At 35.0% G+C, this 24,506-nt stretch overlaps 1 protein-coding gene across 1 annotated transcript in view; it reads left to right on the top strand.

Annotated features, from left to right (window-relative positions):
- The window catches only part of NAALADL2 (N-acetylated alpha-linked acidic dipeptidase like 2), a 264,780-nt gene that overhangs the window by 227,114 nt on the left and 13,160 nt on the right, over positions 1 to 24,506 (top strand). The window lies entirely within an intron of this gene.

Here is a 24,506-nt window from a genome sequence, read left to right as displayed (position 1 = left end):
TAGACAGCAGGAAGTAGCTTTTGTTGCTCTCAGTGTTGCCAGTAAAGAGGGCTCTGAGGGCACTTTCTGCACATTCTTGGTTTTATGATCTGTCAGTTTTGTCACATGGGAGGGAAGGGATTTGCCATCCTGGAGCTTGGTTCTGGAGACCATTCCACAAAGGGATTATTCCCAAACTTAATGTGTTTTGACTCCTCTTTCATAGCTCCATTATAGTACTTCCTCTATGTTATTCATACAAGCAGTATTACTCCTTTTTCTTTCTTCACTGTGTCCACTTGTCAAGCCCTGATTTTGCAAAGATACATGACTATAAATGAAGACTCCTTCATGAATTCGTTCACTTGCACTCAGACTTCCTATAAGCCAAAACTATTTAGACCTAACAAGCTGATTTCTTCGTTTATTTGAAGTTCCTTCTTTTGGAAGAGCAGCTGCTGTTGAAACATTTCTTTTGGCAATGACAAAAATAAATTCTCAAAGATCAGCAATATGGAAATATAATACGTAGGCAGATGAGCAGCTTTGGCAAAATAATTACTAGGGCTTCATTGTGGTGAAGAACCAAGACTGTAATTGCTGTAGTAGCATGTTTCGTTTCAAAATGTAGTGATATCTTAAGTGGGATTTACAGACCTTGAAATCTGAAGAGTGTTTTATAATGCATATATCAAGTATTCAAGTGGAGGAATGTTTGCCTGGGTGGCAGGGAATGAACACAGACCAGGAGAAGTTGTTTGAAATGCAATTGTTGTCAAACACATATTCATAGAAAGATGTGCTATATTCCAACAAGTTTTGTCAGTGTTATTTAGCATATTTCATGGTAAATGGTTAATTGGAGGTATTAATGATAAGACTGAAAATACTTCTGTGCTTTGAAGTATGCTCACCGGAGTAGTCTGATCATGTTCCAAGACTGTGCAGTTCCAAAAGCTTTAATGGCAGTCCCCCAACAGGGAGTGCCACTGGAGCCACTTAACCTGATAACAGCCTTGGAATAGCAATAACCTTTTATTGATTTTTACTTTGGCAGACGCCAAAGTATTGAAAGATATGCCAGAAATGACATAATTGGTTTTATAATGAGTTATGGGTGCTGACAGATAACTCTTGAGAAAATTATTAGTGATCCTAATTATTCTACACTTTGATTATAGAGCTGCATAAAGTGGAACTAACTACTGTAATGCAATTAACTTATAGACTTTACATAAAATGGCAATATTTGATGAGCAATATTTTCACTTGTAGAGAAAATACCTTTTGTGTGTGTGTGTGTGTAGTACACTACAGCTCCACTTGTTGGGTTTTTTGGTTTTTTTTTTCTGAATAATCATTTCCAAAAATATGGCAGAAAGATTATTTTCTTGAAGCAAATGGAATAAAAAACATTAAACTTTGGTGTGATTGGGAAATGAAATCCATATTTTAAATAAGAAAATATACAGCATGGAAACTGTGATATGATGAATTCTCTGACAGATCATGCTACTCTTTTCTCTTAAAGCATGAGAGGCATATATATTCCCATTTATCTATTGCATAGTGCCATTAATTCTCTAAGACAATTGAACAAAATATCCGTTCATATTTGGACTGTAGTGGTTTCTGTATCTTCGATAGTTCTTGTCTGCACAATCACTGTAAGTCAAATTTTGTGGTTTGATGCATGGTACCTCTGCTAAATAATTGGATAGGGAATTCCATCTCATCTTCATTCAGTAGTGTCAGTGAATGAGCTTTTACTGTATCCTTCTATGCTGAAAAAATTACAAATATCTCTACATATATGACTTCTGCACAATATTTCCACAAATTATTGAAATATTAAGTTTATTGAACAGAAGATAATATCTAAATTAACATGAAAGGAGGAAAATCCTTACAGTTCCAAAGACTGATAGTGCCTATTTTGAAGCAATACAATAATGCTATGAAGAGCAGTAATAATACTGCTTGTTGCCAGAATTTGACACCAAAACAAGATCCCAATGTAGTCAACCAGCTTGAAACTTCTTTGCATTTCACTGAAGCATCTGTTGTATTTTTGGCAGGGATGTAATCTCTGTAATATCAAGTGGAAACAATTTTACAAACCCTGTACAGCACACCTGCAAAGTTTTACCAGAAATGTTTCTTCCTGCAGATTATTACTGGCATAATTACTTCAGTAAAGTATGCTCATATTCACGTGTTGTTCCCACTACAACACACCTTTTTTTGCCATCAGATGACTCTTTGAAAAAGCCGTGTGGTGTTGTGCTTATGCATCCCAGTGGCCTCTCCTTCAAGGCAACTGTACATCTGGATTTCAATTTTTCAGTTGATGTCTTCCTTTTTCATTTAAAAATTTCCTTGATGTGGAACTAGAGGATTTGGCAGAGTGGTTCATGATTTCCAAACAGCAGAGACAGAATGTTATTCTGCAGTTACAACGTGTATCAGAATGCTGGCATGGTGCATACAAAATGAGCCTGAAATATTCAGAAAGCAGAAGTCCAGTGCACCCAAGTATACTGCATATGAAAACCAACCCTTTATCCTTGGAAAGCCCAGGCAGAAACACAGCAGCCTGCCCTTGTGTCACTATGTGGTGTGCAAACTGGAAATTTTTGTTGTGTGCCACGAATTCCCTCATGAAATTGTGATGCTTTTGAGTACCAATTTCCACAGATAACTTATCGGGTTAACTTTCTACAGTGATCTGTTCCTTTTGATGTCATTCTTTAAATTCCTGTTTTGAGTCTGACAGACTTTCTCATCAGTTATCAGTATCTTTAACATTATTCCTCTGAAGACAGGAATTCTGCACCAACCAAAAGAAGTATTGCCTTTTTAAAGACAAATTGTGCTATGATTTCATACTTGTGAAACAAATTTCCAGAGCCTTCAGCCAGCAAATAGGAGCACAGACTGGGGTAAGTGAGAGAGATGGTGAATGAAGTTAACATTCAAAAGGCACAGTTCGGGGTGTATGAAGTGATACCAAGCTGGAGAGCCAAATATCCATATTGGAGAAAATCTGCTGTTGATAATTTTTAGATGTAGCATTTGACCTTGCTTTGAAGAATTCAAAACAGTCTGCGATATCAGTTGGATTTTCTGTCGTACATAAAACCATCTGCATTTTGTTATTTTAGCTGAGAAATTGCTGGATAACTTGGTTTGTGTCTTGATTTTTCTGCTTGTCCTCCCACAGCTGGGAGCAGTTCATGATATTTCAATAGATCCCATCTGCCTTAAGGTCATATAATAGTAAGAGGCAAATTTTATTTGTAAAATTTGTTAATATAGGTGCAGCATAATTCTCCAATTGCCATACGGTCTCTCCATAACTTAAATTACTTGCTTTGTTGAACAGTCTCCCATGTACTGGTCTGAGGCATCTTACTAATATTTTGCAGTTTAATGGCATGTGAGATGTGCAAAGCAGAACTGTTGTCTGTGGTGACAGTCTTAGTGCATTTGCACAAAACCAAACTTGTCTTTAAAAAAGCAGTAAAAAAGCACAGCAATATTTCACAGAAATTGTTTTATTTAGCACATATTCTCTTAAGCACACAAGTGAGAGTTTTTATTTTACCCTTAGCCTTCTTGCATGAAAGAACAGATAATCCAGTTCAAGCAAAGGGTAAATACAAACCTGCTGAAAACCCTTCTGACAGTGTGTATTTTATTCTGTTATTCTGTAGCTATTGCAAGCAGTAGAAATAATAATAATAAAAAAAAAAGTGAGAGAAAACCTGATGATACAAACTTTCTCTGTAACTTTGGGAATGCTGTGTGAACTGTGGTGAACAAGTAACAACATTCAAAAAACAAACAAATAATAATAATAAAAAAAAACCTGGGAATTTTCTCAGCATTAGATATGAAAGAGGAGATTTTGCAGTGGAAGACATGAGGTGTTCTGACAGACAGTCGCACTGTGTTTGTCCAAACTATATATATTCAGAGAATATATATATATATATATATATTCTCTGTGTATTCCAGCCTAGTTAGGGTAGATATGATTGGAATTTCTCAGTAGCTCTTTGGCCTTAAAAGCAAATAGCCTCAAGTATTCTTGCACTTTACATTTGAACTCTGGTGGATATAAACTAAGTAATGAAAATGATTTGAAATTGCAGAACCCTTGATAAAGATTTGATGAACCATCTTCATTGGCCAACACAAATTCATTGGTTCAGTTATATATTGAAAACAGCAGCACATTTTTCACATCTTTCCCACTAATGACTCCTTCAAATTGGTGGAAGCATTAAAGGACAGAACTAATTCATTTTCCTCTTATATCATTTATTTGTCATGTTATGGAAAGATGACATGACTAGAGTATTCTTAGACTGGTTTTCTTTCTAGAATTTGTGGAGAATTTGTACTCCAAACTGTGGCAATCAGAATAACAAATAATAAAAAAGGTAAGAAAGAGAGGAAGCATTGTTTAATCCCCAGTTTATGTAAGAGGAAAAAGGATGCTGTGGTCCAACAATGGTATGTAAAATAATGGGGCAACTACTTCATCTCCTCACCTAAATTCAGCATGAATTCGTAGAATCAGCCTAACACAGTAGACAAATGCTGGGATACAGTTCAGCACTGAAGCTAAATTTCTGGAGTTGATATTTAGCATCTGTGTTTGATATTTGTTGGAATTTCAACTGCTTGCAGTGACCAGCTGGACAGTTCTACGTACGCAGGTCTTCTGAGTGCCTATGTTAGTGAGACTTAGCTGACTTGGAAAGAAGTTACATTGCCTACAGCAATGCCTTCGTTTTTCAGTGCCGTCCTTTGCTTATGCTGAGATTTGTAATCCAATTGCATCCCTGGCTGGTTACTGCATGCTGTGTCAGTGACAGGCTCTCAGCATAGATGGTAATGACAGATGCCATTTTTTTCTTATTTTTCGTTGTATTTTTTTCTGCTGGCTGATAATCCTGAAAGTACAAAGAAGCCACTGCATATTTATAGCATGTCTAATGATTGTTTTCCATTTTGTCCAGTAGTGACTTCGTACTGTGTGATGGGAAAATTTATTTTACATTCATTGCTTTTACTTCAAAAATAAGTTTGTTATGAGAGGTAATGAATAATTGGATTTATGCACACATATCAACACATTTTTGTATTCAGACACTGAAATCCAACAAATGAAAATCTGAAGCTTGCTACTCTAGTAGGTAGGAACATGCCTGAGGTTATCTGAATTTTCTCGTGTTTCCCACTGTCCTATATTTCGCACATTTAGTTACTGAATTAATCAGAGTATCATTTTATTAATTAATTCTTTAGCAACAGCACTACCATAGGTGTTTACTACTAGTTCATAAATTCTTCAACTGTTCAAGATTCTTTTTTTTTTTTTTTTTTTTTGCATACATGTACTGAATTTGGTAGCTATGTAGGAGATATAATTTTTTCTCAAAACAAAACACTAACCTTCTAGTGCTATAGTTCCTTCTAGTTCTGGGTACTCAAAGTTCTACCCAAACTACTTCTAGTTTTGGGTAGAAGTAGTTTTTCTGTTGTAGTCTCTTTTCTCTTGTCTCTGCCTCAAAATGAATATCAATATTTATATATCATATAGCATATAATTAGTTAAAATCTATTTATAGCTTATATTATGATCTTGTATAAAATTCTGTATTATGAGGGAAGTTATCGCGTTCAACAGAGATGTCAAATTGGACAATTCTTTCCTCTTAACATATTAGGTTTCATCTCACACTAATGTAGCAACACTTCCTTTTTTTTGTAAGACTTAGGATCATCCAATTTGCATGTAGGTGAATATGAGATAAAGTCAGGGAACTAAAGTATCTCCTTAAGTGCTTTTGCATAAGAGATGGAAATTGGCTGCTTGATTTCTGTTGATTAATTATTTGGCTTTTCAAACAACCTTCAGAAATACTTGGGGAAACACAACTACTATAACTACTTTTTTTTTATTTTTGTTCAATTTAGCTTTGAATTAGCACCAGTAACCTCCTTTGGTCTACTTGTTACTGATGTTTTCTCTTTTTTTTATTTTTTGGTGACATAAGGTGCAACACATCAGAGCTTTGATTCATGAGCTCAGTCCTGTATTCAAAATGAACTTTTCAAGAGTATGTTTTCTGTTAAGGAACTTTAAAATGTCAGATAACTCTGGACACTTATTCCAATCTACAGAGTTTTCAGTCTTGTCTTTAAATGCCATTACCTAGCTTAGCATCTAACTGCTAGCTGAGCTCAGCTGGAATTGTCATCTTGGTGCTGAGCATTTCCTGGAATGGTGGCCATCTGAACAGGGGACTAAAATGTCTTCACATTGGATAGGAGGAGCTGTCCTGGATTATAGCTGTTAAGAACTCACCCATTGTGATCTGAATATGGAGACACCAGCAGGAAACAAATAGTAAAAGTAAAGCTTAAACTTAAGTCAGAATAAAAAACACACTCTTCTGCATTGGAGCCTGAACAAGGGCTGCCTACCAGAGTGATCTATTTGGAGTGAAGCCTTCATTGCAGATATGCTGAGAAAATCTGATTTCAGTGGCAGATTACCTGAATTGCTTCATAATTCTGTTTGTGTATGAAAATCCTGATGTTCTTTGTAGAAAAGACCTTAATGATGTTTTTGTAACATAATTGCACTTTGCTCTTGTTCTCTATTTTCTTTTATTCTGTCTCCAAAACGTTGATATGCAGCTATTTCAATCAAATAACTGAAAAACGTAGAATTCTGTCTTTACTAATAGCTCTCCCTGAATGAATTATAGCAAAATTAGCATTGAATAGAAACTTCTCTCTTAAAAGGCAATTGAACAAAGCAAACAGATTTTATAGATTTTAAAAGTTGTGAGACAAAGCAAGTAAATACTTCAGGGGAAAAAAAAAAAGACCAATCAAGGACGTGTATAAGATACATGTATTAAAAAACTTCAGGAAGAACATCTTGTTTATTGATCCTATTTATTAGGAGTGTGGTCATTCACAGTAAAAAGTACAGCCAGTTTGCAGCCAGACTGGTGTTAAAGCAGGTGAAATTAGAAGTAAGGATAGGTGACTATAGCTGTAGTTTAGAATTATAAAATGGGTTCAGATATGATCCTTTCTGTTCCAATTGTGAAATCAGAGAAAGGAACTCAAGACCGTGTGCATGAGATCAAGGAGGCCAATAGGACTGTTCACTCCATCTGCCATCAGGTCCTTGGGATAGGGCTGGCTATAATTTTTAGCAACCTAACCATTAAAAAAATAATAATAAAAAAACCCCACAGTATAATAGATGTGCTTTTCAGAGTTTTTTCAGTATTCTAGAAGAAAATAGTAACACGTATGTCAGTTCTCTTGTTCATGTAGTACTTCTGCAGTCATCTATAGAGTGAACACAAATTTATTTCCTTTTTAGAACATATAACTGCACCTTAAAACCAAAGTTTATAAGCTTTCAGCAGTGACATCTGTTGATAGGAATACAGATAAAGAACTGTATTTTAAAGTTTGTTGACTCTAAGTACAAATGCTATCTTTATTTCAGCAGATGGAACAAGCCCTGAATTGGCAAAATCTTCATTTTACTGCCTTAATTGAGCTATGTATAGACATGGACACTTCAAATCCAAATAGCTATATCAAAAATAACTTGGTTATTTATATTTTTTATTTTTATCATTGTATTTTAAATGTAATGTAGATATATTTATACATATATTAAAATCCAGAAAACCTAAATTTTGTAGCCCAACATATTTGCAGTTGTACAGTTTACAAACTGACAGACTTTTTATCACAATTTTTTTTTGTGCAAGACACAAAAAACAAACAAACAAAAGAACACATGCTTCAGCTCAAATTGCAATTCTTTGCTCTTTCTTTATTGCTTTTTCTTCTGTTTTAGAACATAAAGCCGAAGACTGTACAAAAATATTTTTTTTCTCAATGAGTTGTTTCCTTGCTATATCATTTTGAATACCCTAATTTTAAATAAGATGGTTTCATCTGTCTAGGTGCCAGGCTGTGTTAGTTGTTCAGATTTCCCTGATTGGTCCTCTCTGCCAGATAAATGGAGATGATGTAAACAGATGAGTCCAGATCTAATTTCCGTCATAGAACAAGTCCAGATTACTTCAGTGGAATTCACTCTGGCTTCAATCAGTATATGAGCCAATGGTCTATGTCAGTTGTGCATATAAAGAAAAATATTGGTCAGATTTTAAGCTATTCACAAAGTATGTGAGCCTATAAGTACAGATATACTCTTAGGCTTTCAGGTTCAAAATGAGAGGCAGCAGCTGCAAGCATGATTCGTTATATTTCCAAATATATAATTATTATTGTTTAATAAAAACTTAATTTTGTTTATTCCATTTTACTAAAACTTAATTTTGTTTATTCCATTTTACGACTATAAGATCTATTTGAAAATTGAATTATACTCTGTATTCTGCATCTCATCAGTAATCAGTGAGTACTTTGCCATATTGACACTGCTATGCTTGAGAAGGGAATTTAGCCCCAGTGCTAAAAAGAAAATGGTGGGATACTTTGAAGACAAAAGACTCATGCTTCTCCTCTTTATGCTTCCGAAAATCTTGATTAAGCTCAGTGGAATAAATGCTACACTACAAAAGTTCCAGGTATTATAAAATTGCATAATTAATTGAATCAACATAAAATGAGGGGAACATTTCTATTTTTAAGTACTTTATTTTTACTTGAAATATGGAGAACGCTCCCTTCTGTCTGCAGCACTCATGTTCAGCGTGCTTTGACCTTTGGTTGTTGGATTTTATTCTATGACAAGGAAAGGCTTTGGCAAATGAGTTTTTGAACAGAAACTCTGTACGTAATATAAAGAATTATAGAAACTAAATTTAAACCTAATATGTGTAAATGCTTAGAGAAGGTTGTAACCTTGATAAAATTGTTAGTTATGCACCTTCTTTTTAAGACAATTAATTTGTCTTAATGTGGCAGAATACTAAAGGAATTTAAATTTTCATTTGGATTTTTTTCCCATTTTAAGAAATCCTTCAGAAATTTTGTGTTTGTTTTTCAGTGTGAAGATATGTCTGCCTTCCTCTGGCTTTGTTGCATCGCTTCACATTTACTGCCCGCTCCCTTTCTGCCCCTGTCCCTTCCTGTCACCTATATTGCATCAAATTCTGTGCTGTTGTGCTCTATTTCAGCAGCAGCATAATTTTTGATAGACTTTGAAAGTTAAACCAGAAGGATGTAGAAATTTACTCAAGGAAAATTCATTCTTTCAATTCATTGCAGGATGATTATCTGCTTAAAAATACATGCCATAAATTAAAGAAAGTAATTTCTGGGGTTTGTTGCTGAATTTATTTCAGAAGATTTGTAGAAGCATTGAGGTTATGTCTGGCAAATAACTAATTGTTATTTTCAACATAACTGGGGTGCATTGTCACTGGGGTGTGATTTATTCTAAACTTTGATTGAACACAAGCAAGATAAATTATGTAATCTTTTATGGAACTCATTACTAAATCTGGACTTCAGGATCTCTGTGCAAATTCTGATTGGAATTTTAAAAACCTAATTATGAGTTAGTGTAAGAGCTGTATTTTATTTTTCATGCAAATAGCTGACTACTAAAATTCTGATTTATAAATAAATGTAGTGGTTGTATTCATATAGTGCAATGAAACCATGTCTAAATCAAAAAAAAATTCTTTAGTATTTACTAGTAAGATTTGCATTTATATTATGGTTTTTATAAATCTGTTCCAGAGTTTGTAAATATGTTTAGGATCAGTGTATCTGTTTGGACAAGATTTGCTGAAAATCTATGGGTTATACATTACTTTCAAGGAAATATACATTTTAGTGAGATTCCTAAAAATATATCCCTGTTTTAAAATTTGGTAGTTTTTTTTTTTTCTGGTGAGCTAATGAAAAGCAACCTATGAGAAGGCAGATTTGCATCTCCCAGTTTTATTAGGCAGCTGTTGTTTATTTACCACTAATAAACTTTCATAATGCAGCTTTGTGTTGCTCTGTACCTAAAGAAAAATTAGTTCCTATGATCACTGTTTAAGAAAGCTCTGCTTCAGAGTTAAATCAAACCATAAATCTGGTGAAGTGTGAACCGAGGCACCATTTGCTGTTTATTCAGTCTCTAGTAGTTTTGTTGTGCTACTCATGTTTTGCAAACTATTTTGCTCCTCATAAGCTATGGTTATATGATCACAGTTTAACTGGTGAAAATTTATACATAAATGAAATGAATTAATACCAGATTCTTTACAGAAAGCTCAGTAGTGTATTGTTGTGGCAGAAACTGCACTGCTAGCTAATCATTTGCAACAGACAGTCCTTTCCAATAGATGAAACAAAGAGATTACTGTATATAACCATTTAAAGTTTTGCCTTTTTCAATTTTGTGTAGCAAAGAAGGTGACTGTTCAGAGAAAGACACTGTTTAAGCCTGTGTTCTGCTATGCTTTTTCACTCAAACTGTTCAAAATCTAGAAAGAGAGTGCAGATGAGTTTTATGAATTGTTATGATTTACAAGCCTGATAACTACATGCCTGATAATTGCTCTGTTCTTTAACTGCCTTTCCATATTCCCTGGGACAATCTTCTCCATACCTGTCCCAGTGACTGATGTTAAAATAAGAGGTCTGTAGTTTATTGAACCTTCTCTTGCCCTTGTTGTAGATGAGTGGACTTTTGGTAAATTGTTGAGAAGGTCCCAGCTATAACATCCAGTCACTCCCTCAGTACTTTGAGGTAAATCCTGTCAAGTCCTGTGGACTCAGAAATGTTCAGCTGATGCTGTTGGTCCCAGCAGATGGCTGACAGGTATGTCTCAGAATCAGAGCCCTGATAGAATTTGCTATTTAGTCCAGTAACCATCAAAGATAAAATAAAAACGTAGATGAAATAAAATGAATGAGGAGGGAATATCTTTACCATACATCTGGAAGGAAAGCAGTAAATTTATATATAAATGAATGCAGCCTGCAGAAGAATCTGAGATAAATCACTGGAATTTGGGAATTTTAATAATCTTCACATAACCAAGTGAAGAAATGCTTTAAGATTGAATGTCTGGCCCTGTTCTCCCTGACCAATTCGAATTTGAATACAATTCATCTTTTGTGAAGCTGTGATGGAAATGAAAGTACTTCTCAGTTAACAAAATAGCACAGAAAGAGAAATACATGTCGGAATCATTGACTGAACATTTTCATATAGTGCAGTTTAATTTCTGGCTAATTGCTGGGGGAAAGTCAGGACTTAACATAAATAGAGCCCATTTTAGTGATGAATAAAATGGGCCACAGGAAGATTCTGCATTATCTGACATAAATGATATTCTTCTGAACTCAATGTTCCAGCCAGTGCGATCCTTTTGATTGGCATATCTAAGGAAAACTTTAAGCTTTTTTCTTCTTTTTTTCTTGAGGCAAACTGAACGAACTTGTAGCTGAGAGGAGTCTCACATGAGATCCTAATGAAGCAAAGAGAATAAAATATTTCTTTCTATGCTATGAAGTAAACTGTAAGGGTATCGTATTGTGATTTCCAAAATACGTTGCCTTGCATGTAACTCAACAGATATTTTGCATAATGTGGAGGATAGCATGCTGATTATTGAGGACATCAGTTAATATCAAAATTTATCTGTCTCCTCACTTTCCATACAAAGTTGTGAATCTTTAATTTTCATTCCCTTCCTCTTACATAGAGAAATCTCACAGGACAAAGGGGGAACACTTTTGGAACTTTTTCTACTTATTTCCTAAGTGTTTCCTATTCTTAGATAAAGTGTGTTAGAGATTTTTGTCCAAGTATTTTTCTAAGCCAGCTTGCCTTAGAAATCTGTATGTTCTGAATGCTTTATTTACATAATTGCATTTGAAGTAGGCCATCATCTTAAATTAGTACGTTCTTATTTTCTGTTCCAAAGAGCACTGTTACATCAGTCAAAACCATGCAGAAATCACTAAATATGGTAAAATAATTTAAGTAAACTGGGCATTAAATAGATATTTTTAGAAGTCTTCAATTAAAAAAAAAAATTGAGTTTACTTGAAACCTTTCAAACATTCTTCACCACAAAACTTAAAAAATTCCTCATTTTTATGTTTGCATGTTTCTTTACATAATAATTTAATCTCAATTTACCATTATGCCTTACTATATTTACCTGGCAATATAACGCTGATATTTATGCCATTAAAAACATCCATATATTTCTTAGTAAGGCTGGGATTATTTTTATGAAAATTGAATTCCTCCTGCTTATGCCTTCACTTTGGAAGGGATGTAGCTCCTTATAGAAATGCTGCTGTGTTTTTCTGTACTGCATTAGAATTAAACAAAGAAACTTGTGAAACACAATCACAGCAGGAAAGACGACCGTGGCAGTATTTGTTGTAATTATTAACTTTCCACCTTCTTATAAACATTAATACCAAACCCCTTAAAAATGCATTTATCTCTGCATTCATCTCTGTAGAGTATGCCCCATACAAGGTAAGGCTTGTGACTTGCACTGCATGAATTACTTGTTGGAGCACCTTTTCAATATAGCTGTGAAAATGATACAGAATCAGAAATAGTGTGACAGTATCAGAGCGTCCGGTTTTGTAGTATGGACCAAGTCACGAGTGATTGCACACTGGACTGACGTGAGTCTACACACGGCATGTAAGCTATTTGAATACATTTGTAGAGCTGAAAGGCACGTGATGCTTTATGGATAATGACAGCCACTCTGTGCAATAATTTCTTACCGCAACTAGACACTGATCTTGGGAACCAACAGTCACTGTGGTTGCTGTCTGGAGATATCAGCTGTCCCAGGTGTGCTGTTTACACAGAAACATTTTGAACACCCATATCATTTGTAGCAATAGCAAATCTGGAATTTGTTTATTATCGCATGTTTATGAAGATTATTATATATTTTAAACAGTCCTACATTCTAGTTACTTGGACAGCCACTGAGGTGCTTAGATTAGGAACCAAACCGAAGAAGTGAGAGACACAATAATGGAAGCGTGTTTTTCCTCATTGCTTCTGATTTAATAACTTTGTTCTGGTTAGAATTGGACTATATGCTTTTACTTTGCTTTAGCATTTTGAGAATATGAAAAGAAGCAGAAGCAATAACAAAAAAAAATTAAAAAATCATGATGTTCTTGGAAATTGAGAACTCAACTGCCTTGACTCTATGGAGGCACTTTGCTCACTAGCCCAACTTTTGTTTAAGGGATAAGTTTGCTACACGGTAAGATAATGTTCAATCAGTCCAGAATGCTGGTTGGTAGTTGTTGGGGTCTTTTTTTGCTGTTTTTTTCATAAGTCTGTCAAAAAACATTTATTTAAAAGCACAAAGTGTCCTTCTCTATTTGCTGCAGTTTCCACTGTGTTTCAGTGGTAAATGTAATTCTGTTTGGCGTTTGGTCTCTACTTGTCCTAGTTACTACTAAATCTTACATGTTTTACTTGTAATTTTGAGATAATTATAAGCTTATATATAAAGGGAAGTGTTTTCTGTTCAGTGCATACACATGCGTTCAGCTTATCACTCTGACTTACACTACCAAAATGTTTCATTTCAATAAAAACTTTAAAGTTTTGTAGATTTCAGCTTGAATTGGTTCACTGATATGGATCATAGAAACAGAGCTGGTCTTTTGAGAATATTGTAGGAAGAAAAAAATCTTTGCCTCAAAATACACCCTTCGCTTGTCCTAAATTTCTAGTATCTCATTGAAAGCTAATTATTTTGTTAGACTTTCTATTGTACTTGAGAAAAAAAAAGGGATTGTGGAAAATTCTTAGAGCTTTAGTACTTTTAGAAAGGCAAGGATGTAATTGGCCTAAGTAACTATCACAGTCATCACTGCTCTAAAATACTGGTCTCTAATCCTTGCCAGTGACTGATTATTGCAGGATACACAGTCTATATGAACTCAAAAAGCGCGTTGCAATTATGCGTGCATTGAACTGAAATCAGTGTACTTGTTATCTGAGACTAAGATGAGCCTCCAGGTTTAATTTGTGTTTGACAAATGTGGCAACGTGGAACTTCAGATGTTGCAATCTGGTTGTATTTTCTTTGTAGTTCCTTAAATTGCTTACCTTACAGTATCTCATACTGACTATAACATTTTTAGGGCATTGCAAACTCTCTACATTTAAAATACTTACATGGGGCTCTTTGGTTGCTCTTAGGAGTGCTTTGTAAGCAGAATACTGGTAATCAAGAAGCTGCTAACAAGTAGTTGCCATATTCTCATTCCTGTTTTTTTTCCCACTTTTATATTGTCTAAAGTAATTTGTTACAGTGGTGTTAACGTCTTTCAATTAGAGAAGTGAAATATGTAATACCTTGCATAGTCATATGCTCATCTTCATTAGCATGTATATTATTACATTATTTGCAAGTTATGTTCCAGAGACTCATATACATAACAGCAATTCAATCTGTATTCTCACCTTAATTTTTAAACAGCAGTTTTAAAGGGGCGTGCATATGTGGGAACCTTCCTCCAGAATCTCTCTGTTGCAAGAGATTGTTTTAATTTCATTTCTCTGCCAACAGCATAAAGCTTTTTTTTTTTCCATCATTGTATAGGTCTTTTGACACATACAGATACTTCAGACTCACGTTTTAACCCAATTTTAAGAAAAAAGATGTAAAGGAAATTTGGTGCACCTAAGTCTACAAGAGACATGCCCAGCAGGAAGGGCTTCTGCTGATTTACTGGATAAACTGCTCAACATTCCCATTTAGCTGCATACAAAGCTTTTTACCTTAGCCATTTACTTATAAACTACAGAACGATAACTGAATGAATGGAGCTAAGGCACTTTTATATACTAGAAGAACTGTCAACTAAATATGCTTTTTTTCCCCATGACTTGTAGCGCTGCCTTTTTTGTTGACGTTGTTAAATATGACTATTATTTTAATTGAAGATTTATAATCACTAATAGCTGCTTGTCTCTTTTCAATGTAATATACCACACAAATAAAGCTGTACTTGTACAGTATAAGTCTCTCTCCTTGCCCCCTCTTTTGCAAATGGTGGTTATTACTGGAGCAGAATAAGCAAACAAAGCAATAATCTCTAGTGAAGATACCTGGTTAAGCCTCTGTCTCAGATAGCTGTGCTTTTTGTGGAGAGAAATGCTTCAGGACTTGAGATAAAAATGAAAACTGCCTGTAATTTTTAAAATCCTTCATTGAGGACTGGTCTGCATTCTGATCAGTCCCTCACCATAGAAATGCTTTACATCCTTATTTGTGAGGTGAGCTTTGGTAAAAATGTGTTTTGTGCTTCTGACGTACAGTGTACATATAGCATCAAATGTTCTATAAATTTCAGTCTACTATCAAAACACATTTGAAGGATACTTATATTCAATTTAAAGCTGTTCAGAGTACATCAAATGCCTATACGCATTGCCTTTCTACTTCAGGGGAAAAAGAAGAAAATTATTAGTATACAAAATCTTTAGGTCTGAAAATCTGTTTTTATCTGTAACTGTCACTTTGAGATGACTTCTTCCGTTTGATCTGTGTATGTAAGCACAGTTGCACACATACATGCATGCATATATCACTATGGATGCTGTCGGTGCTCCCACTGATTTGTTTACAATATGCAGGAATTCTGCAGTCCTTTTCCAGGTTTGGGGACAATTTATGTGGAATTTTGCATAACTTGGAAGCATATCATCTACACACTGATTACAGTATGCTGAAAAGAACACTGTTAAATATTTCCTTCTACCTCATTTTTATTTTGTGGTATTTAAAAAAAAAAAACAAAAAACATACCTTTCTTCTTGCACTCATGGTCAAACCACTTCTCTTGATACATTTTCCTCATAAGTCTTTTTAATTCTTGCATTTTAGCTATAGCATTACTGCCAAAATGATCTTTTCTCAGCTGTCCTTTTAATCTTGCCATCTCCTCTTTCACATATTCCCCAGGCTCCTAGCTATGTTTTGAAACAAATTCCAATAAGCTTTTTTATCTAAATCTTTTACTTCTGTTTCAACCCTAAGCTCTTCACCTCTCCAGTCTCTTCTGCAGTGTCCCTCTCATTTTCTTTCAGTACAGTCATTTGATTTCCATCTTTGTTGTCCTTATGTTTGGAATTCTCATGCAAAATTTGCTTTATTGGATTTGTTCTTTGTTTTGTTTTGTTTTGCCATATTGAATTTCTTCTGATGAACACATTTCTTCCAGGAAGTTAATGTAAAACTGGAGACAAATAGGCATTCAGGTAAGCCAAAGAGAACCAATAGCAAGACCAGAAACTGACTAAAACATGTTAATGTCAAGGCAAGTTCAGACCTTTGAGATGTTTTTGTAAAGCTTGTTGAATAGTCTCAAGATGTACCTTTCAAATGCCACACCCCATTTCTTTGATTTTCTCAGATAAGCTTAGGATAGTCAACGGGCCTTCTCAAGCAGACGTTGTCTTTTGAATTGCTTTCTGAGGCATATAATGTACTTCTGTTATATAGACACTTGTGTATATTTTAAATGATAAGGTGTTTAAAACAGAAAGCAGCTAAAGTACAACACTGATGGAAAACATTTATTTCTTTATTTTATAAGTAACTTATGTAATTTGAGCACATAGTAACATTTCCTGCAGATTCTATGGTTTTAAAATGTATTCTCTATTTAATCTATGTTGTTTCTACTGTATTATTCTGCCCTTACCATTTTAATACAAAGGTTCTATAAAGATAGGGTGCAGTGGAATGAAATAGCTAACATAATTTGAATACCATAGTAGCAGGTGTATTATTATAGCCCCAGATATGGTTATAAATCTCGGTTCTAACTTCAGGTAGTTACAGAGTTTTATTGTTAAGCTTCCTTATAAATTTTGAGGGCCATTCTATAACATGCTACATTTCCGTGAGTCTTACTTTCTCTGATTATTACAAATCCTATGTGATGAAAATCATTATTTCTTAGGTCTTTATAAAGTGTTGTTCGGAGACAAGTTTGAAAGGTGAGGGAGTTTCTTTTTCAGGTAAATTGGCAGCCTCAGGAGCATGCCAGCTAATTATAAAATACTTCATTGGGTTCATCAAACTGACCTGAGATTCCCTAAGGCTCAAAGAGTTTGTCAGACTTGGCATTTTCCCCAAGCCTGAGGGAAGCTTGCTCAGTCCCAAACATATTCATATTTAATCAATGTTTTCTTTTTAAAATAAAACAATCTATCTTCTCCCACCTTTATTTTTTTTCATTTGTATTATTTAAATACAAAAGGAGATACGACATGTTACTGAGATTTTAATTTCAAGTTATTAATGTAAGTCCAATTATTGCTTTTTATTCTACGTATCTTGCACAGTATATGTTGAAGATTAAATGATCCAATCAAAAAGCTATCATGGAATATTCAGATAAATAGCATCTTTAGATTTTGATACCAACAAGAATTTTAAATACTTTGCTATTTTAGTAACTACCGTGTTGAGCGTATCCAAGTGTAGAATTTAATTCCAATCAATGTAGCCTCATGACAGAGAAATTGAGCCTTTTTGTGGGTAATTCCATAACCTGTGTGGTTCATATGCTGGCATCTGGGAGTAACCTCAGTATATTATCCACCCAATTTTTCCCTGAGGTGGAATGTGTCTGTTAATGTTTATGGGTCTTTTCTGTGAGCTATATACTAGACAACCATGTATTTTCAGCCTCTTTTGGATCCTCATCACTGTAGTTCACTAGTGTCTCTCCCTCAGGGCTAGTCTGTCTTCTTTAATGAACTGTCAGTGCTCCAGTCCTCACTGATTAGGGTGACCTAAATGGAAAAAATTGAGGAACCTGTGCATCGAGAGGTGGCAAAAGAGGAAAGGGCAGTATTTCTCTACTTAACCATTAAATAGCTTTGCTGTGTTTGAGGGAATGAAGGCTTTTATATGTAATGCTCTCACTACTCTTTTTGTAATGATTATTCTGTTGAGTCACTGCTGAATTGATTGTCCAGGCTTTCGCTTCTGGTCCTCAAGGAACCATTGCCTCAGCCCTTCACTGAAGCTTTTCTTCCTATTCTTCAGTTTCTGAACTCAATGTCTTCCATCTATTGTACCTGGTTCTCCCCAGATCTGTCTGTCTTTTTTCATGGACTGACTGCTGCCTGGTGCACTTTAGAAGACAGTCCACTTAGAACACATCACAACTGCAAATCAAACTAGTTATGGTTTAAGGTTCCTGTTACAGCATATTCTGATCCTCCTTTCATAAATCTCCAGTCAAGTTTAACACATTTTGAAGGTCTTGCTATTCAACGAGCTTAAGATGGTGGAGTATAAATGCATCCCAGAGTACTGATATCATCATCATTAGCACTGAAAAGTATATAAGTGAAACTGGGATAGATGAGGAAAATAGAATAAAAATGTTTTGTTGCAGTAATGGAAGAAAAAGGAGGAATTAAGAAGATCAAGGAGAACGGCTGTTAGGTTCTGAAGTAGATTGTGTGCATTATTTTAATTAAGAGTGCCTAATAGTACATATGATTTCCTTTGAATAATAATTGCATGCTGATGAAGTGTGATTAGAGACTTTTTTTTCCTAGGAGTTTAATTAAATCAAAACCATTTCTGTAAATGGGAAGTGATTAAAAAGATGATATTGAGGTCTAAACTGAAAGCTGTAGTTGGAGCTTCATATTGCAGGTTTCTTCATTATCATTCCTCTGATGACTATTGTCTAGTTTTTGACAGTGCCACAAGTATTGGCCTCAGTCATGCAAATTCAGCATTAAGAATTGACATTACAAGATTACATGGAAAGTGAGCAAGTATTTGGATGTCCTTCACTGTATGACTCTGGTCCTATTTCAGGAAGATTCCTGGTTCATGGAACTCTCTTGATCCATATGAGTAGATACTCTGCTCAGTTATGACCGTCAGGCAATATACATTTTGCTGTGATAAAATCTGTAATATTTTTTAGAGTACTTGCAAACTTACACTGTTGCTTGTTTTATCTGCTAGTCATTACTGTCTGCTTTAATTAACCTGTATTTAATGAGTAAGGAAGGACTGGTTGAGCTAGCATCTTCATTAGGGTCTTAAACACATTAGGGAAAGGCATGAAGAACATGATGACTTCTAGAGGCATGTATCAGTACATAGGAATCCATGCTGATACAGCTTGTCTGTTATTCTAACAGATGGTATTTATTTTCTTTGCTTTAAACTTTCCTTCACTGTTTACAAATACTCAGCATTGCTTGTTATAATGTCTACTGCAGCATGCAGAGTTAGCTTCTTGTATGTTCTATACTTGGAATGCCTGTATTGTATAAAAATAAAAAGATAGGCTCTGTAGACATGGTTTAAGGTGATGGAGATCAATACAAGGTGCAGATTCTGTGCACAACATTGTCTTTAGAGATCTTTTCCTCTGATGTGTGCAAGTAAATTCTGCTTCATGTTTTATTATGTATTTCTCCTCCCACCAAAACAATAGCTAAATCCATTACCTCAGGACTGTCCATAACTAGCTTCAGGCAGTAATGTTGCTTCTTTAAAAAGCATCTAGCACTGGTTTCCCGCTTCACTTGCTGTGCCTGAAATGGGTCAGAGAATGGAAGCATTTAAAAGGTCAGTTTGTGTGCAATGATGTGTTTATTGGGATTCTGTATGCAAATTAGCCAGCTTTAAAACAAATTTTTCTATATTTGTCATACTCAAATCCCACAGTTGGTAACCAGAGCAACCTGGCTTTAAAGATGGAGATAAAAAAAGAATTAATGCTGGAACAAGCTTTTAAAATTCTGTTTAAGAAATACAGTATGGGGATTTGCAGTAGTGTAAAGATTTATGTCCTTGTGGTGAGCGCTTCACCCAGCGCTCATGGAGCTCATAGTGCAGAAGGGCATCTGTTATATCCTTTGGCAAGCTCATAACTACCCACAGTAGGGAAAAGGATAAGTGGCTTTAACCTTTTTTTTTCCTAAAAAAAAGAAAAAAGAGGCTTGAATTTATAGGTTCTTCTTAAAAGTTGATTCATCTGACACTTTCTTTGCACCTAGACACCACTGGAATTTGACAGACATAAATATGAAATACGTGATTATAAACTCATCATCAAGAGTATTGCTGTTTATCGCATACTTCAAAGCCACACACTTTCTGTTTATATGCAGAAAAAAATATAAACAAGTCACTTAAGAAACTCTCCCTTTCTACTGCTAAACCTCCCACACAAGGGCTTTATAGTTACATTCACCGTTTCCTATGTAAGCATTACCATTGTGCCTTCTGGATGGGCATGAAATTACTCGGCCTCATTTCCAGTATGAGCCAGGCTGAGTACCTGTTCATTTATGCATGTCCCATTACCTTGGATGTTGAGTTAATGATCCCTGTGCTCTGTTACTGCAGTAACAAGAGCATGAGAACTGCCATAAGGAGCCAGACATCAGCCCAGTTCCCAGTCTCTCTCTACTTCCAATGAATTTATAAACATATTTAAAATGTAGGAATTTCTACACATGCACAGCCAACGAAACAGGTTATATGAGTTTCTTTTATGGGCCAGTAATGTAAGGTACTGGGATGAATGACCCCTACCAAGTGTGGATGAAATCTGTAGGAAATTTACTTTCAGTCCTCTCAGTCCTTTATGTCAATGTTGGCTAACAAAATAAGTTTTAAGCAAATTATCACTTAAGAGAATCCTTTTGACCTTAATCTCGTAGTGTGTCAGAATCTTGTCAAGAGCCAAGCAGAAGTAGTAGTAAATGTCTGTAAATAGAGAAGTTTATGCACCCCCCAGTGAGCTGCCCAACCTCCCACAACAATGTTTTAGCGTGTAACTTTTGGGTTGCCTAACTCTGTGTGCTGCTTTAATAAAATAATTTAAGCATAGGATGCCATCAAAAAGGGAGACTACATGCTTTCTTTCTTAACGTTTTTACTTCCCAGTCAGTATTTCCTATAGTGAGAATAAATAAAACAGTTTGAAATGGTGGAGGGAGTGTTGAAATAGAGTTTCTAATATTTATTAGACCCCAGGTATGACTTTTAGTTCCCTTGGTTAGAAACAGCTGTCTGCTATGGATCACTGTGCTCTAGTTCACCTGTTGCAGCCACGGACTCCTTGTACTCTTTTCTCAGAGAGCCCTCTACTGACAGTACTTGGAGGCAAATGTCAAGTACCCCAAAGTATCACATGATCTGTAGTGTTAATATGTCATGATGCTGGGACACATTTCAGTACAAAAACAAATGTAGTACTGTAGAATTTTAGAAGTTTTCAAAAGTAGGCAGCTTTAGTTCAAAGCAACCATATTTTTGTGGGTATGACCAGATCTCTGTTTGTCTCGTCAAGGGAGTACCCCTCTGGTGCTTCATAAAAATAGAAGGTCAGAGAACTGGTTGCTTTCTCATCCATGTGCCACAGGCTTTTCTTTTATGACCTCAAGAAGTTTGGGTTAGTTTTCTGGGATGATGAATAAAAGAAAAACAAGTGTGAAGAATTAATAATGCAGAAAATTTTTCTAAAGTACATTGGGCTCTCAGTATTAAAAACACTTATTTATCATGATTTTCATGATTACTGCCATTCATCCTGTAACACAGTCCTGCTGAATTCATGTTACTGCCAGGGAATCACAGGTTTTATTTAAACAGACTTTGTTTCTTGTGTTGACTAAAAAATCAGTTTATTTGTAGGAGGTCTGAAAAAAAGAAACAGAAAACACATGTGGGAAAGATGCCCATATTATCAAAAATATTTAATTTTGCAGGATGAGAAGGCTGATTACTTTTAACATTTGAGTTGGCTATTGTTGGGATTCTGTGTGGGGATCTTAATGTATACAGAGATTTATTCCTTATTTGCACAGATTTGGACACTGAAAACATTGTTTATGCTTGGGTTAATACCAAAGAATCTCAGCAGATCTCTGTGCTAGTCACATGTGGAAAGGGAGTTATTGGTGCAGAGAAATGAACACCTGAGGTGAGATGATACAACAGCATATCCCAAACGTTAAACTCTTGACATTTACCTTTAAAAGAAAAAAAAAAAAAAGAAAACAGAAAGGGTTAAGTAGAATTTATGCCATGCTATTATTTATCACCCTACACCACGCAGTCCCTTTACATACCTTTTCCTCAGCTATGAGCATATATGATAGAATGGAAAGCAGATTTATCAGCCCTGCATTGCCCATCAAAAACGGACACCAGTTGAGATGTAAAGGTTTAAGACTTGGCCAATAACAGCATGTGAATGCACCATAAAAAAGCATTTTCTTTGATGAAAGTTCCCTCTCCTCCTCCAATTTTAGCTATTAGTTTTCTTATTTACATTGTGAAAGAGCTCACAAGATAAAGAATCTTTCTTATTTACGTAGATGAATGCATTCTGCATTTAATCCCAGTCGGTATTTCATGGTCATGCTGTCTTTTTGAGATCGAGCCAATTTTTATTTGTTTCCTATAAAGATCCTTATCCTGTAAGGTAAAAGATCTTGAAAAATGTTACCTTTCACTGTTCATAGTTATGAACCTCTTTTGAATTTTCAGATGTATTTTACAGTGTCCTGTGTAATTACTGTTACTATTGTGTTTTTGATACTTATATTTATCTTGGAAGAAATTGGAAGTTTGTTAAATGCCTTTTAGTTTACTGAAGATTATCTTTACCCAAATCAAGTGTGGTAGCAACGTTCTTCATTATTTTTTCATTTTAAATTGTAATAGAAAAGAGTTTCAGATTCAATTAGCATTTGAACTAGTACTTGTTTCTTTAGACTGGATGACTGTGCATATGTTACATCAATCATATGTGTTGTGTGTGCATTATGTATAAATGTTACTGAGAAGTGTTCATTAGTGTTAGAACCAGTTCAGCATGGGAATGGAATCAATTATGCTGCTGTGCTATTTCAGTTTATGAGAAAATAGTTGCATTTGTTCTCTACTAAGTTGTTCTTACATTTAATAATTTAATAGTCAGTCTGAACCATTTTTCAGTAGGGAAAAGGGGTCTTTATTTTCTGTATATGCTCTGTGTTGTACTCAGGGGAATGGTATATCCAAAAATAAGACTATAAATAAGAAATCAGTGGCCTTTTTTTGTCTTGCTGCATTATGTGAATTTTGTATATGCTTCTGGAAAGTTATTACTTGCTTTGTTCAAACCAATACTCTGAGTTTTCCCTTGTGTGATTATTACTTCTGGATTAGCCCCAAAAGTGCATGATTTAATAAACACCACTGTTATCTATTTACAAACACACAAATGTCTGTAGCATTACTTTCACTGTAATGCTTTGGTTAGTCATAATATTTTTTGTGTATAATTGTTTTCTCTTTGCGGTTCAAATACTTCTGTAATAATAAAGCAAGAATAAAATTACTTGGAAGGAATAGAAAAGGGTGCCATAGAAGAATTTCAGTGTTTACTCTGATATAGTAATATTTAGAATTCAGTGGGTTTGGATATTGCATTGCCACAATTTCTTTTCTTTGGCAACTCTTAGTTGTTGATGTTGTAGGCAGTTGTACCTTGAACAAGTTAATGCAAGACAAAGAAGGATTTTACATGGCATTTGGACAACTAGAAACAGATTTTTACAGTTTCTTATGCCTGGATTATATGATCTTGTTCTTTACTTCTCCTGATAATAACCTGACATAATATTACTTCCCACTTTTCTTCTACGTGACTTTGGCAATATTTTATTTCCGGAGGGTAAATCTCAATAGCTGCAGTGTAAGCCTCTGCTCAGATGTAGGCTGCAGTCTGACATGCAGTATGTTCCTTCAGTCTCTGTATTCAGCTCAGTCTGTGGCCAGGTCAGAAACACTGTTTCTTAAATGCTTTCCTAGAATTGTTGCTGCAGTTCTATTAATCTTTCTCCAGGAAACTTGTCTTCCTGATATTACCGTTTTCATCCACTTTTCCTTTTCAGTTGCTGTACTATTGTTTTTAATATTATTGAGGATTGTTGTCTCTTCCTACTCGGTTTTATTGTAGAATTAAAATGCTACTTTCAGCACAGCAGCTATCTTATTGCTTTTGAGGGACAGATATTATTTTAACCCCCCAACACCTGGGGAAGCATTGTACGATATGATTTTCTTCAGTCTACATTTTTATCAACTGGATCACCATCACCTGCAGCCATCATTCCATTTTAAAGCACAGCCTTACAGCTGTTTTTATTCTTTTTGCAATATCAAGGTACAAAAGAGATGAATGAAAGTTTCTTGCATGTTTTTGTCAGTGTGTCTTTATAGCTCCCACAAACAGTGATGGACTTGGCAGCCTAGAGTTCAAAATACTCCATTTAATCACAGACTAAGTATAGTCCATCAGAAAGACACATTTCTATACACAGCCCCTGTATCATGTCTGAACCTTGAGCTGGAGTATGTCTTCTGTAAGTCAAAAAAACAGTCAGTCCTTGGCCTTGTCTCTGAGATTGTTGAAAAGAAGCACTCAGACCATTGAATTTCATGACC

Source organism: Cyrtonyx montezumae, unplaced genomic scaffold (genome assembly GCF_038088225.1).
Source record: "Cyrtonyx montezumae isolate F1298 unplaced genomic scaffold, pur_monq_1.0 scaffold_5, whole genome shotgun sequence".
Lineage (NCBI taxonomy): Eukaryota > Metazoa > Chordata > Aves > Galliformes > Odontophoridae > Cyrtonyx > Cyrtonyx montezumae.
The sequence above is the reverse complement of the archived record's forward strand: the minus strand, read 5'-3'. Positions and strand labels throughout refer to the sequence as shown.